The 15,215-nt window shown below is 44.8% G+C and overlaps 1 pseudogene; it reads right to left on the bottom strand.

Moving 5' to 3' along the window:
* Nucleotides 1–1,295: 1,295 nt before the first annotated feature.
* Nucleotides 1,296–15,215, bottom strand: part of LOC114696253 — a 37,746-nt pseudogene continuing 23,826 nt past the window's right edge.

Here is a 15,215-nt window from a genome sequence, read left to right as displayed (position 1 = left end):
ATTAACAATAACAGGACAGCAATGATCTGTCTCTGTAATTAGGCAGACATGCAATGGTGATTGTTTACAACGGGAAAGCCAGGGTTCAGAGAGCCAACTGTTACACTCAAGTTCATCTGACTAGTTACAGTCTGAAGTCAAATGTATTTTACACTTAAGCTAAGTGTCTCCCTGCAGCTGCATCCTGAACATAGAGACCCATGAGCATTTGTGAGCAAATGGGGCCAGCATCCCCTCACAGGATGTCATTCTGCTTTTAATTTTTTCCCCAACATACTATTTTTATTCATTATTTGGGAATTTCATACAACACACCTTGATCACACTTGCTTCCCATTTCTCCCAGGTTCACCCTTCCACCCTTGCCTCAACCCCCTAAAAAAACCCAACAAATCCAATTTGGGTTACCCATACACTCACTGGAGCATGGGCAAACTCCCAGTGGCCAGCTAGCCCTTAACGAAAGCTGAGTTCTCCCCTGCCTCCCCGCCAGAAGCCATAACTGTAAAGAGCTACACTTATCATCTTTATTACAATTTTAAGGGCTCTCTTCAATGGCTTCCTGCCTGAACTGTTTCTTTTTGGGGGAGGGTGAGATTGGCACAGAAGCCTTCCATATCTCTCATTGTCAATTAGGAGTCTCCAGTCATCAATACCACTGCAAAAAGAACCTTCCTTACTCATATCAGCAGCTCGGATCATGGACTTCCACATGGTTTCCAGTGACAGCATGGACCATGGACATTAACACAGTCTCTGTGGACCATGGACACCAACCTGGTCTCTGGCAGCAACAAGGACCATGGTCATTAACACAGCCTCCAGTAGCAGCAAGGACCACAAAAGTCTTTTGAGGACACTTAATCCAGAAAATGAACCATTCCTTATCTCAGACATCTTCTTGTTTGTTCAGACTCAGGGGCAGGACCTGTGAAAGCTCTGGGCTTCTGTACGCCACCCTGCCCTGGGCTCCAGCAGCCCCGTTGGTGCCCTGGGCTCCAGCAGCCCCGTTGGTGCCCTGGGCTCCAGCAGCCCCGTTGGTGCCCTGGGCTCCAGCAGCCCCGTTGGTGCCCTGGGCTCCAGCAGCCCCGTTGGTGTCCTGGGCTCCAGCAGCCCCGTTGGTGCCCTGGGCTCCAGCAGCCCTGTTGGCCATCGTGTTCGCTGCCAGTGGGCAGTCCCCGAGGCTCCATGCTTTCCCCCTCCCAGGAGGACAAGCCTCATGAGCAGCAGTGGCTCTAGGCCACTGGTCAGGCCTGTGGACCAAGGAGCATCACCCGGCGGTCCAAGAACGAGCTCTACTCAGCAGCATCGTGCTCCTTTTCTGCTCTTTCCCAGTCATTTAAAACGAAATTAGGGGGTGGGCTGTAGCCAGATTTGACCCCTGGGTCACAGTTTGCCCATGCCTGCATCGATGATAGTTGAACAGTGTTCATAAGCACATGTGTGCTTGTATGTTTCTGTGTGCCTGTGTCTCTGTTCATGTGTATGTACATAGCTGTGTGTCTGTGTGCATGCATCTGTGTGTATGTCTTTAGGTATGTTCATGAATATATCTGTGCATACATGTGTATTGGCTTGTACATGTGTTTGCACACCCACGCTTCTCCAACTCCGGTATGTATTTTTGCTGTTAAGGAAGTCAGGCTGATTTCTGTTCACATCACGTAGCACCTGTGGAAATACAGAACTGGGAGAAGTAGACACAGGATGCACACTTGTTGTTGTTATACTTTGATTCTGGAATTGTCTCACTCTGTAGCATCGGCTGGTCTTGAACTCACTCTGTAGACTAGGAAGACTTTGAACTTGTAGCAATCTTCCTGCTGTGGCTTCCGGAGTCCTGGTATGACAGACAGGAGCAATCACCACGTAGCTGTTTGATTGCTCTCTATAGAGTTGATTCTGATTTATATCCAACAATGCCTGGCAATGCCAATTTCTCCATAGCCATCCAATGCTTTATCAAATGTTTTCATCTTTGTAGACCTAAAAGGGAAACAGTATTTTATTTATTTTAACCTTTCCTGTATGAGTTTGAACTCATTTTCACATTTAAGAGCTGTTGGCACTACAGACACCTGGTCTTGGGACACTTTTTCTCTGGCTGGGTTGCCTCGTCCAGCCTTGACAGGAGGAGGGCTTGTGTCTAGTCTTATTGCATCTTGTTATGCCATGTTTGGTTGATATCCCTGGGAGACATGCTCTTTTCTGAAGGGAAGCAGAGGAGGAGTGAATCTGGGAGAGGCAGAGGTAGAGGTGGAGGGAGGGGAGGCTGTGTTGTATGAGAGAAGAATAAATTAAAAAAAGAAGGAAAGTGGAAAGAAAATAAAGAACAATATTTTGAACAATGAAAAGAGCTGTTTGCATTTCAGTTTTTTTTTTTTTTTTTTTTTTTCGAGACAGGGTTTCTCTGTGTAGCTTTGCGCCTTTCCTGGGACTCACTTGGTAGCCCAGGCTGGCCTCGAACTCACAGAGATCTGCCTGCCTCTGCCTCCCGAGTGCTGGGATTAAAGGCATGCGCCACCACCGCCCAGCTGCATTTCAGTTTTGAATTCTTTGTAGCTTTTTAGATATGATCATTGCTGTTTACAATGGTTTGTTATTAGCTCTTCTTATCAATATGTTGTTCACACAAACACATCTCTGTAACATATGATTCCTTTTTGTCCATATCAATACTGTTTTCTGTCCAGACACATGTTCACTTGTAAGTAGTAAAATTAATATTTCTTACTTTACAGTTCTACATTTTGCAGAAAAGGTTTTCTCTCTCTGATATTTCTCCCCTCCTCTCCCCTCCCTCCCCTCCCCTCCCCTCTCCTCCCCTCCGCTCTCCTCCTCTCTTTCCATTGCCTTCTTTCCCCTCCCCTTCCTTTCCAGTCCCTCCTCCTATGCATACTTCCTTTTGACAAGGCCCTACTAGTCCAGGCCAGCTTCAAGCTCCTGATCCTCCTGCCTCAGCTTCTCAAGGAGTTGAGTAACAGGCACTTGTCACCACACCCTGCTTACATGTAGCTTCTTTATTAGGTTCCCTCTTGTTCTTTACAATGAATCATTTAAGCGATGAGAAATTTATCAATGGTGACTTTTTATTTTTATTCAAATAAAACTTTAAATGTATGTACCGATCCGACTTTTTTCTTCTAGTACTGTAGTTCTCGACTTTCCTAACTCTGCGACCCTTTAATACAGTTCCTCATGTGGTGGTGGTTCCCAACCAGAAAAGTATTTTCATTTCCACTTCATAGCTGTAATTTCGCTACTTTTATGAATTGTAATGAAAATATCTGTGTTTTCGATGGTCTTAGGTGACCCTTGTGAAAAAATCTTTCAACCCCTGAGAGGGTTGAGGCCCACAGGCTGAGAACCACTGATCTAGTCATTTTTGTGCACGTCTTTGAACAATTCCTCCTTCTTGTGTGTGGATTCGGCAGCCCACATGCAACAATGCAGCACTGCCAGATGACAGCCGTGCCCTTCTGTAAAGCCAAGCCTTCTCTCCTGTCCCATTTGCCAGTCTCTTCTCGCGGTGACGCCGGCTTTTACAGTGTAACAGCTCCCTAATGCATTCTGCGATGGCCATTACCCTCCTTGTTTCTGTCTTGAGGGCTTGTCTAGGCGTTCTAGCTTGTACATTTTTCATACGAATACTAGGTTAGATTTATGTTGTTCTCTCTAAAAATGACGCTGGGATTTTGTTTACCATGTGTATTAAATTTATAAGTGAACTCTGGGAACACAGTGACTTTATTATGTTGATTGGGCACCTACCCAGCATCATAAGATGTTTTTCATTTATTTGTACATATGTGTGTGTATGTGTGTGTGTGTGTGTGTGTACATATGTATGTGTGTGTACGTGTGTGTGTATGTGTGTGTATGTATGTGTGTGTATGTATGTGTGTGTGTGTGTGTGTGTGTGTGTGTGTGTGAGTGTGTTTCTTGGTAGAGTTTTTCATAGGCTCTTTCTACAAAGAGTGCAGCACTATAGATTTTGTGATTGCTCACAGCCTCTTACTGATAATTTATTATTTTAGTTGTGTGTGTTTGTATGTATGTGTAGGTGCATGTATGTATGCAGATGTACATGGGTGTATGTGTGTGTGTGTGTGCATATGTGTATCTGACCAGATGAAACCCTGGGTGTCATTCCTCAGCTACTATTCATCTTTTTTAGACAGAGCCTCTCACTAGCCTGGAATTCGCCAAGTAGGCTGGGCTTCTGGGAAGTCATCCCATCTCCTCAGCTGAGATTAAAAGTGTGTCTTATATTTTTGGTTGTGAGCCTGGTGGTGCACGCCTTTAATCCCATCACTCGGAGGCAGAGCCAGGTGGATCTCTGAGTTCGAGGCCAGCCTGGTCTACAAAGCAAGATCCAGGAAAGGCGCAAAACTACACAGAGAAACCCTGTCTCGAAAAACCAGAAAAAAAAAGTGTGTCTTAGTTAGGGTTTCTATTGCTTTGAAGAGATGCCATGACCATGACAACCCTTTTAAAGGAAAGCATTTAATTGGGACTGATTTGTAGTTTAGAGAGGTTTAGTCCTTTATTGTCAAGACAGGAAGCATGGTGGCAAGCTGGCAGACACAGTGCTAGAGAGGAAGCTGAGAGTTCAACACCATGATCTGCAGGCAGTAGGGAGAGAGAGAGCCACTGGGCCTGGCTTGGGCATCTGAAACCTCAAAGCCCAACCCCAGTGACTCACTTCCTCCAACAAGGCCACACCTTCTGATGCCACTCCTTAAGCAGTCAAATATGAGTCTATGAGGGCCATTCTCATTCAAAGTGTGTGTTGTGTTTTTTCCTTTTATTTAAAATTGGTTCTTTTCTCATACAACATATCATGATTATAGTTTCCCCTTCTTCTACTCCTCCCAGTTCTTCCCCACTTCCCCTCCCCTCCAGATCCACTCCATTTTTTTCTGTCATTAGAAAAGAACAGGATTCTAAGAGATACCAACTAACTCAACAAAATTTTATATATATATATTATATATATAATTTATATATATAATATATATACATATATATATATATATATATATATATATATATATATATATATAAAGATGAAGCAAAAACTGTCATATAGAAGTTGGACACAGCAGCCCAACAGGAGGAAAAGAGTCCCAAGAGCAGGCACAAGAGAACAAGCACCCACTTGTTCTCATGCTCAGGAGTGTAGCTAGTTTTCCTGCCTTGCTCACAGTCAGGACAAATCTTTGTTACCCACCAGTCCCACAGCCACTCAGACCCAACCAAGTAAACACAGAGACTTATACTGCTTACAAACTGTATGGCCGTGGCAGGCTTCTTGCTAACTGTTCTTAAAGCTTAAATTAATCCATTTCCACAAATCTATACCTTGCCACATGGCTCATGGCTTACCAGTACTTTACATGCTGCTTGTCATGGCATCGGCTGGCAGTGACTCCTTCTGCCTTCTTGTTCTTTTATTTCTCCTCTCTGTTAGTCCCACCTATACTTCCTGCCTAACCACGGCCGATCAGGTTTTATTTATTGACCAATCAGAGCAACACATTTGCCATACAGACCATCCCACAGCACAGCCAAGTGCAGACCATCTCAGACACCTGCACTCAGGCCCGTGGTCCTAATCATCCTTTATGTGGACCTGCTGGGTAAAGCCACGGGGAACCCGAGAATGGGCTCCCACAGGACATACAGAACATCCCACAGCACAGGAGTCCCACAAAGTACCGAGCTAATAGCTATAGTATATATGCAGAGACCGAGTGTAGACCCACGTAGGCCCTGTGTTTTTGCTGCTTCAGTCCCTGAGAGATCATATGTGCCTTACTTAGTTGATTCAGAGGGCCTTGTTCTCCTGGTGTTCTCCATCCCCTCCGTTCTCACACTCTGGTTCTCACACTCCTGCCTCCTCTTCCTCAGGAATCCTGAGCTCTGAGGGGAGGGGTTTGATGGAGACACTACATTTTGACTCTCTCCACTTAATGTCTGGCTGTTGGTTTCTGCACCTGTTCCCAGATGCTGTTGGAGGAAGCCTCTCTATGATGCCTGGATAAGGCCCTGATCTATAAGTACATTAAAATATCACTAGGAGTAATTTTATTGATACTTTTTTTAGACCAGTAGTGTTTGATTTTACCCTTGTTCTCTGGGCCATCTAGTCTCTGGTTCTTAGTCACCCAAGCAGTGTCAGGTGTGGGTTTGTTCTCATGGAGTGGGCCTTAAGTCAAATTGGACATTGCTTGGCTACTTCCACAAATTCTGTGCCACCATTGCCCTGGGCAATGTCTTCAGGCTGGGCAGATTGTAGGTCAATGGCTTTGTGGCTGGGTTGGTGTCCATGTTTCTCTTTCCATAGCCTGCAGAGAACCTTCTAGCACCAAAGAGATTAGAGCAGAGGAGCAAAGGCTCCATGTAGGCACTAGCCTGACTTCTCTGTGTTCAGTGAGTTGTGTGGGTGTTGGTGTTGTCCTTGGCAACGGGGCCCCACTGTCAGTTTGCAGAGAACAATCCTTCTGTCTCAGCCATAGCCAAGATTGTTTGGGAATTTCCTTGGGACCCCGTTGGCTAACAACTGAATTGAATGCAACTCAGTTTAGTCAATGGAAACCTTGCCTGGTGACAAGAGATGGCCAGTTGAGTCTCTGTGTCCTCCATTACTAGGAACCCTCATTAGGATCACCTTCATACATTCCAGGAAGTTTCCATTGCACTGGGTTTCCACACTAACCCCTAATCCCCACCCCACCCCGCAATTCCAGCTGTCTCTCCCTGTACTCTCTCCCTCCATTCCATCTTCCCCAATACCTGATCTCCTAACTCCGGTTCCTACTTGCCCCCATTCTGCCCATAAAATCTGTTCTATTTTCCCCTTCCAGTGAGATCCACACATCCCTCCTATTCTCCTCCTCTTTACACAACCTCTCTGGGGCTACAGATTATAGCTAGTATCAACATATAAGCAGCTAATATATGCTCATAAGCAAATAATACCATATTTACCTTTCTGGGTCTGGGCTACCTCACTCAGGATGATTATTTTCTAGTTCCATCTATTTGCCAGCAAATTTCATGATGTCATTTTTTTTTAAACAGTGGAATAATACTCCATTGTGTAAATGTATCCCATTTTATTTATCCATTCTTCAGTTGAGGGACATCTAAGTTGTTTCCTGTTTCTGGCTATTATGAATAAAGCTGCAATGAACATGTTTGGGTAAGTGTCTTTGTGGTAAGATGGAGCCTCCTTTGGTATAGCTGGATCTTGATGTAGATCAATATCCAACTTTCTGAGGAACTGTCCTATTGATTTCCATAAAGGCTGTACAAATTTGCACTCCCACCATCAGTGGAGGAGTGTTCCCTTTGCTCCATATCCTTGCCAGCATGAGCTGTCATTTGGGTTATTGATCTTAGCCACTCTGACAGGTGTAAGATGGAATCTCAAAGTAGGCTTGATTTGCATTTCCCTGATGGCTAAAGACGTTGAACATTTCTTAAAGTGTTCCTTAGCTACTTGAGTTTCCTCTATTGAGAATTCTCTGTTTAGATCTGTATCCCATTTTTAAATTGATTTTTTTATATCTAGTTTATTGAGTTCTTCATATAGTTTGGATATCAGTTCTCTATTGGATGTGACATTGGTAAAAATTTTTCTACATTCTGGAGGCTGTGACTTTGTCCTATTGACAGTGTCCTTTGCCTTACAGAATCCTTTCAGTTTCATGAGGGTGAAAACCAGCTAGCTCAGAGAGGCAGAGGAAGCAGCTGGCTGACCTTCCTCCTCCACGGTCATCTCAGAAAGAGGGCTCTTTCCTATGCTGTCTGAAACAAAATTCCTCCAGCAACATGTTCCTCCCTTCTACTTCCTGTGCCTCTGTCTTTCTGACCTCCCGACTTCCCCTCACTCTCTATGGTTACTTCCAGTCACCTGGTCACTTGCTCCACCTTTTGACCTATGGTTGATTTTATTTAAATAATGCAAATCTCTGGCTTCACAGTGTGATCAAATATCCTGCAACATTCTAGAAAGTCATTAATATCTTTCTTTATTTCTGTCTTAACCCATCTTTCTTTTTTTCTTCCTTCCTCCCTTTCTTTCTTTCTTTCTTTCTTTCTTTCTTTCTTTCTTTCTTTCTTTCTTTTTATTTTTTTTTGATTTTTCGAGACAGGGTTTCTCTGTGTAGCTTTGCACCTTTCCTGGAACTTACTCTGTAGCCTAGGCTGGCCTCGAACTCACAGAGATCCTCCTGGCTGTGCCTCCCGAGTGCTGGGATGCCGCTGCCGCCACCGCCGCCGCCGCCACCGCTGCTGCCATCGCCAACACCTGGCTTAACCCATTTTTCATTCAGTAGAGAGTTGTTCAGTTTCCATGAGTTTATGAGATTTCTCTTTTTTCTGTTGTTGTTGATATCCAGCTTCCTTCCCAAGCACAGTGCTTCATGGGAACTTCCTGTATGACCCAGAACCTTGAGACAGAATGTGCCCTAAAGAGTTGTGGCTTAGTAAATCAAGGTGGGCTGTCTCACCCACCTGTCACTTTATGGAGGTGAGAGATAGCAAATGCTATGGTTGTGAATTATGCTGACACACAGTACTGTACCCACTGGCTCTTCGATACTGTTGAAGCTAATTTCTATCTCCTAATCTTTTTAAATTTATTTACATGTTTAGTTCTTGGATTATTCCATACAATATATTTTGATCCTATTTATTCCCTCCTCTCCTCCGAGTTCTACCCACCTTCCTAACCATCCAACTTTGTGTCTTTTTGTTGTTTTTTGTTTTGTTTTTTGAGACAGGGTTTCTCTGTGTAATTTTGCTGCCTGTCCTGGATCTCACTCTGTAGACTAGGCTGGCCCTGAACTCAAGGAGATCCACCTGGCTCTGCCTCCCAAATGCTGGGATTAAAGGCGTGTGCCACCACTGCCTGGCATCTTTTTTTTTTTAAGACCCAAGTCCCATTTGCACTGCCCATAAGTCCTTACATGTGTGGCCTTTCACTGGAGTGTTGTCCACTTGTCAGGATCACACCCTCAAAGGAAACTGACTCCTTCATCTCCCAGCAGCTATTCATTGCCAGCAGCTTCTCAGCTAGTGGTGAGACTTCTTGCCCACCTCCCCTTTCCATCCTGGGGATTTGTCTGTCTGGCGTGAGCTCGCACAGGTCTTGTTCATGCCGTCACAGTGGCCATGAGTTCACACATGCAACTGCCCCGCCGTGTTTGGAAAACACAGTATCCTTGTGGCCACCCGCCACCTCTTGCAGCCCTGCCCCCAGAATGTCCCAGAATTTGGAGACTGTGGGATGAGGGGATGAGGGTGGTGATGAAAGAGACAGAAGAGTTGTGGACATTTGGGAATGTGGGGCTTGTGGATGGCTGTAGTTTGGGGAGAGATACATGTACTAATGCCCATGTTCTGTCTACATAGGAAAGCATGCTACCAGAATGCTCCCCAAGGCTCATACATGCTTCTAATGAGAAGTGCATTCTTTCTGGAACACGCCTCTTCAGCTGTGGATGCTCACTGTAAGCCCTCCCTAAGGAGCCTGAAGATTTAGTTGATATTTTCTCATCTTCCATTTAAGCCATCTGCAAAGTTCTTTGTCTCTGAGCATCATAATCAGATGCTCGAACACCATCTTTTCATCTCTTCCCTTGACAGTTGCTTTCTGTGAAACCATGACAACAGCCTGGGTCACGGTACTTTTTACAAGGCCACAGCCAAGTGCTTATGCTTTTGATTGCTGAAGTGCTTCCTCTCACCGAGGCCTCTGCAGCTTTTATTTATAGTGTAGATTGGCGAGGAAATTGATACTAACTCTATGGAGCCTGTCATTTATTAGCCTATTCATTTTTAACTAACGTGTTATAATTTCAAAATAGTCCTTACTCGCTGTGGACTGAAAGAAGCCACAGGACTATATGCTTCAGCTGCCAGTACCCAGTAGTCACCCCCAGTTCCTTCCGTGATTCTCAGCCTTGGCATGCTTTTTGTTGTTGTTGTTTGTTTTGGGACAGGGTCTTTCACTTGCTGGGAAGTTACCAAGTAGGTTAGGTTGGCTGGATAAAGGATCCACAGGGATCTGCCTACCTCTGCTTCCCTGGCACTGAGTTATACCACATGCCATCATGCTTGACTTTTTGTACGTATCCTGGAGGTTGAACCCAGGTCCTCAGGCCAGTTTTTCCAGTAGAGCTCTCCTGAGCCTCAAATAGCAATTTTAAAAACAATCAAACATTCTAATCCAATACAATTCAAAAATACTGATTGGATATGTGATGGTAGGAAAAACATTAAAAGGTCTTTCTCTGTATTTGTAACACTATGTTTTTGTAAGAGCAGAAAGGTCTATGTGATGCTAAGAACCACGGGGATTCATGATCCACAACAGTCTCGAACTGGAGTGGAAGGATTCCAGACAGGGTTCTTTGGCATTGCTTGTTGTGAGCATGTGTTCAGGGCAAAGAACTCATGCTGCGTGTTCAGAGGCCTCAGTAAAGTCCCAGGATGCATCATGGGTGAGCCCTCTTAGAAACACCGTGGGCTCATTTCTCTTCCGACTTTTGATTAACTTTGGATAGTGTGCAAACAGAAACCTTTTACTACTACTCTATTTTTCTCGACCCCTATGTTCAGTTATGACTCCCAATGGGCTTGTGACCCACAGTGTAAGAATCTGAGCGCTAGGACATCCTTCCAAAGACCAGAGGACCTGGTCCCCGACATTACCCGAAGGTGCTCTGCCTCTGAGCTATGCCACCAGCCTGAAGTGTACATTTAATAATCGCATTTATGGCTCCTTTATTTTCTATCTTAAAGGGTACACATCTGGGCAACCTTGAACGATGTGCAATATTTCCTTAGCCATACCTCGTATCACAACATAAGAAGAAAAATGCTAAGAGCAAGCAGAACGTCGTTGCTCATGGGCCTCCCCTCATGCAGGCTAGCCAGGCATGGTACTTGCTCTGTCATGGTTCACCTTTCCAGTTTCCCTGGAGCCTTCCCGTGAAGCCAAGGTGCAGAGCCATGTGTCATGGACCACAGCTCCAAATGAGCATCGGAGGGGAGGAGAGGAGTTAATAACTGGATGACCCCAAATCTCATTACTGTCAGGCCAGGGGAATATTACAAATTACAAACGAAATTCACAAATGACATTTCAAAGATATCTTCTTAACCCAATTTAAGTGCATGCCATTGTGATTAGCTACATACGCCCATGAATAAAGATCTAATTACTGTAGCTAGACAAATTAAATGTTTCTGGAGGCAGCAATCTTTTCTTCCTTCCTTCCTGGGACACACAAGAAGGTTGGTCCTGTAGGAAGCAGGGGCTGACACAGACATCAAGCGGAAGGGCCTCGACAAACCTTTCTGTTCTTGTCATTTCTGATGAACCCTGTCTTGATTCATTGACTGGTCATCTCTTAAACAGCAATGAAAAAGTGTAGTATCAGGCCCAAGCGATTCCCTTTCGGGAAGTGTTGTAATCACATTGTCTTTACGGTGTTCTAACTATGATGTCATCACACGGCAGGAAAAGACTTAAGAGATCTGAACGGTTCTGCTGAGGTGCATACTAGAAATCATCACACATTTCCAAGGCCGTAGCTGGGTAATTAATATGTTTATTTAAAAATTTAAACAGTAACCAGGTTGGCTGCATCTTTGAAGTATCAGAACTCAAGTAGCAGTCTGTTGTAAAGATTCAAATCTGCAATTCTAGCCATCAGGGCACTGAGGCAGGAGGATCATGAGTGTGAGACCAGTTTGAGTACCATGGTGAAACTCTCCCACAGGAAAGCCTGCCTCTTCAAGCATTAAGAAGATGAGCTGGGTCTGATGAGATGATTCAGTAGTAAATGTGCTCCTGATGGCCTGAGTTTAATCCCTGGATGTGCATGGTGGAAGGAAAGACCCAGTTCTCTCAAGTTGTACTCTGGCCACACTTGTGCCATGGCATGAGAATCCCCCCTGCCCCAAATCCTCAATGCATGCACACAAAATACAGATAAATAGAAGCAGGCCAATCTCTGTGAGTTTTAGGCCAGCAGGGTTACATAAGGAGATGCCTTTCCAAACAAATCAATGCTCACAAATACATCCAATGTGATCAGATTTGAAGAGCCGTATAGAAACATGTCAGGAGTCCCCACCACCCCACATTTACTTTAAACTCAGTCCTGTGGTCTGTGTTTCTTTCCCTTGGGGTGTATTTTCACCCATCCTTTATCCAAGTGTGTTGCCTTTTACAGTGGCTGATGTATGTGAACTTGACACAAGCTAGAGTCATCAGAGAGGAAGGAGCTTCAGTTGAGGAAATGCCTCAATGAGATCCAGCTGTAAGGCATTTTCTCATTTAGCAATCAGTGGGGGAGGGCCCAGCCCATGGTAGGTGGTGCCATCCCTGGGCTGGTGGTCCTGGGTTCTATAAGAAAGCAGGCTGAGCAAGCCAGGGGAAGCAAGCCAGTAAGTAGCATCCCTCCATGGCCTCTGCATCAGCTCCTGCCTCCAGGTTCCTGCCCTGTTTGAGTGCCTGTCCTGACTTCCTTCAGTGATGAACAGCAATGCGGAAGTCGGAAAAGCCAAACAAACCCTTTCATCCTGAACTTGCTTTTTGGTCATGGTGTTTCATCACAGCAATGGAAACCCTGACTAAGATGCCTTTCTTGTCCCATTCCTCAGCATTTGTTTTATTTTAATAAAACAATAAATAAATAAATAAATAGATAAATAAATAAAATGAAACAATCTTGGGACAACCATGAGGAGCAACCATGAGAAAGGCACATAAGCCAAAGCAATAATTTAAAGACTTTATTATCTAAAAAGTATGTGTATGTTTACAAGTCAGTGTGGGTATGTGCACGTGAGTGCAGGTGCCCATAGAGGCTGGAGGTGTTGGATCCTCCTGGAGCTGGAGTTAACAGGTGGTGATGAGCCACCTGACATGGGTTTGAGAAGCAAAACTCTGGTCTTCCATAGGAACAACCAGTGCTCTTGGCCACTGAGCCATCTCGACAGCCATGATGAGTTTTAACTGTCAGTTAGACACAGTGTAGACTCACCCAGGAAGGCTTCTCAGTGAGGATTGTTTAGATGAGGTTGGCCGGTGGGCACTTCTGTGAGGGGATTGTTTTGATTATGTTGGTAGATGCAGGATGAGCCAGTCCATTGTGGGCAGCACCATTTCCTGGGTCTGGGTCGTGGATTGTAGGAGACTGGAGGAACTGAGCTGATTAGTAGGCACACACACCCTCATGTGCTTTCTGCTCTTGATTGTGGATGTGATTTGATTTCATCAAGCTTGGGTGGCCTCAACTTCCCTGCTATGATGGGCTGTAACTTGGAGTTGTAAGATAAAAAAAAAAAAAACCCTCCCCTACAGCTAACAGTCCAGAGAGAAGATATTTAGGGGATTTATGTGGTGATATAGTGTGTACCCTAATAAAGCTTGTCTGAGGATCAGAGGACAGAGCCAATCACTAGATTAGACATAGAGAGAGGCCAGGCAGTGGTGGCATACACCTTAATCCTAGCACTCAGGAGGCAGAGATCCATTTGGATCTCTGTGAGTTCAAGGCCATCCTGGACTACATGACATTGATTCAGTCTAGGAGAGAAACAGAGCCAGGCAGTATTGGCACACACCTTTAACCCCAGCATTTGAGATCTCATGCTTTTGCTTGGGAGGCACACATGCTTTTAATCCCAGGAAGTAATATGGCAGGGCAGAGAAAGTTATATAAGGTGTGAGGAGATAGGAACTAAAGACTCTTTTTGGCTGATATCTTTCGGGTGAGGACTCAGATTCTTTCAGGATCAGCTGAGGAGTTGGTGATGTGAGGTTGGCTGTGGCTTGCTCTGCTTCTCTGATGCTCAGGCAAGCTTTATTTTAGGGTATACAATACATCACCACAGATTTATGCTCTCTTTAGGGACTTTGGTCTTCATCTAGGACAAGAAGGTTAGAGGGTTCAATGTGAAAGAAAGTTTGATGTTTTTAGGATGATCCTATTGCCTGTGTTCCTGGCATAGCAAGGAAGATAAACTAGGAACAAGAAAAGAACTTTAGGGTATGTTTAGAAATAATGAAGTTGCCTAAAATGATTTTCACAACATAGTTTTTCCACCCCCCAATTAAAACATTATCCATTAACTGTAGACCATGTGTAATTTCAGTCTAGGGAGCTGAGAGCTTGGATCCTCACTCAGTCTCTGTGAAATGGTGGGTGCTGAGATCTGCCTGGGGCTGGGCAACTTATGTTATTGTGTGATTCTTTGCAGATGTGGCTGGTGGCAGAGTTTCTTGGTTTTAGATCATGAGCAAAGACTGAAGAGACATGCCTTAATCGGCCAGAGGGAGAAACAGCTTCAGATTACTTGCAGGCTCACCCTAGAAGAGGCTGAAGGTCTCCCTTGAGGATGAGGCACTCTAATTGGAAGGCCTGCTGCAGGCAGGGCGGGTGAATGGGCACTCTTCCTGTCTCAGCCTAACCTCAGCTATCAGCTCAGTGATGTGAAGGAGCTGGAGTGGAGTTAAGGACTGGTGTGTTTGATGCTCTGAAGGTCAAGGGGAAGGCACTTGAAAATAAAAAAAAAATAATAATTACACTAGAACTCTTGACTTTGGTCCCAGAATAACAACATGAATTCTGTCTTAAACATTAGAGTTGGTGGACCTCAGAGTCCTACAGAGAACTCCTATGCTTACCCTTCACTGTGTGTTAGAATACGTTAGATGTCCAATTAGGTCCTAGCTCATCTTGGAATTAACTTTATTGTCAGAGGGCTTGCCTCTTTCTTAAGCATTTTTTGGTGGTGTCTGTTAGATTTAACAAACTCAGTTACCTACGTAAGCTTGGCCAGACCATCAAATAGAAAGGGATGGACAAGGAATAAACCCTCCTGAGATTTGGAAACTAATTAGACCATTTGGGTGTGGTCCTGGAACCAGCAGCATCCTATCATTGCAAGCAGTAGAACCATGAGGGCTGAGTCTGCTAACTGGGTCCCCACAGTCTGGGGCTAGCACTGGGCGTGTCCTGATCTTGCTAACTCATCATTGAGGTCCAGATGTGTGCCGTTCTTGTGGCCCCCTGGCTGGCAAGCATTGACCTGCTAGATGTTGTTCCCGACTAAGTTCTTCCGGCTGCAGTGTGAAGGGAGAGCTGACCCGACACTGAGTGTGCTTCCTCCTCGGCTGTCTTCATAAG

Source organism: Peromyscus leucopus, chromosome 19 (assembly GCF_004664715.2).
Source record: "Peromyscus leucopus breed LL Stock chromosome 19, UCI_PerLeu_2.1, whole genome shotgun sequence".
Taxonomy (NCBI): domain Eukaryota; kingdom Metazoa; phylum Chordata; class Mammalia; order Rodentia; family Cricetidae; genus Peromyscus; species Peromyscus leucopus.
The sequence above is the reverse complement of the archived record's forward strand: the minus strand, read 5'-3'. Positions and strand labels throughout refer to the sequence as shown.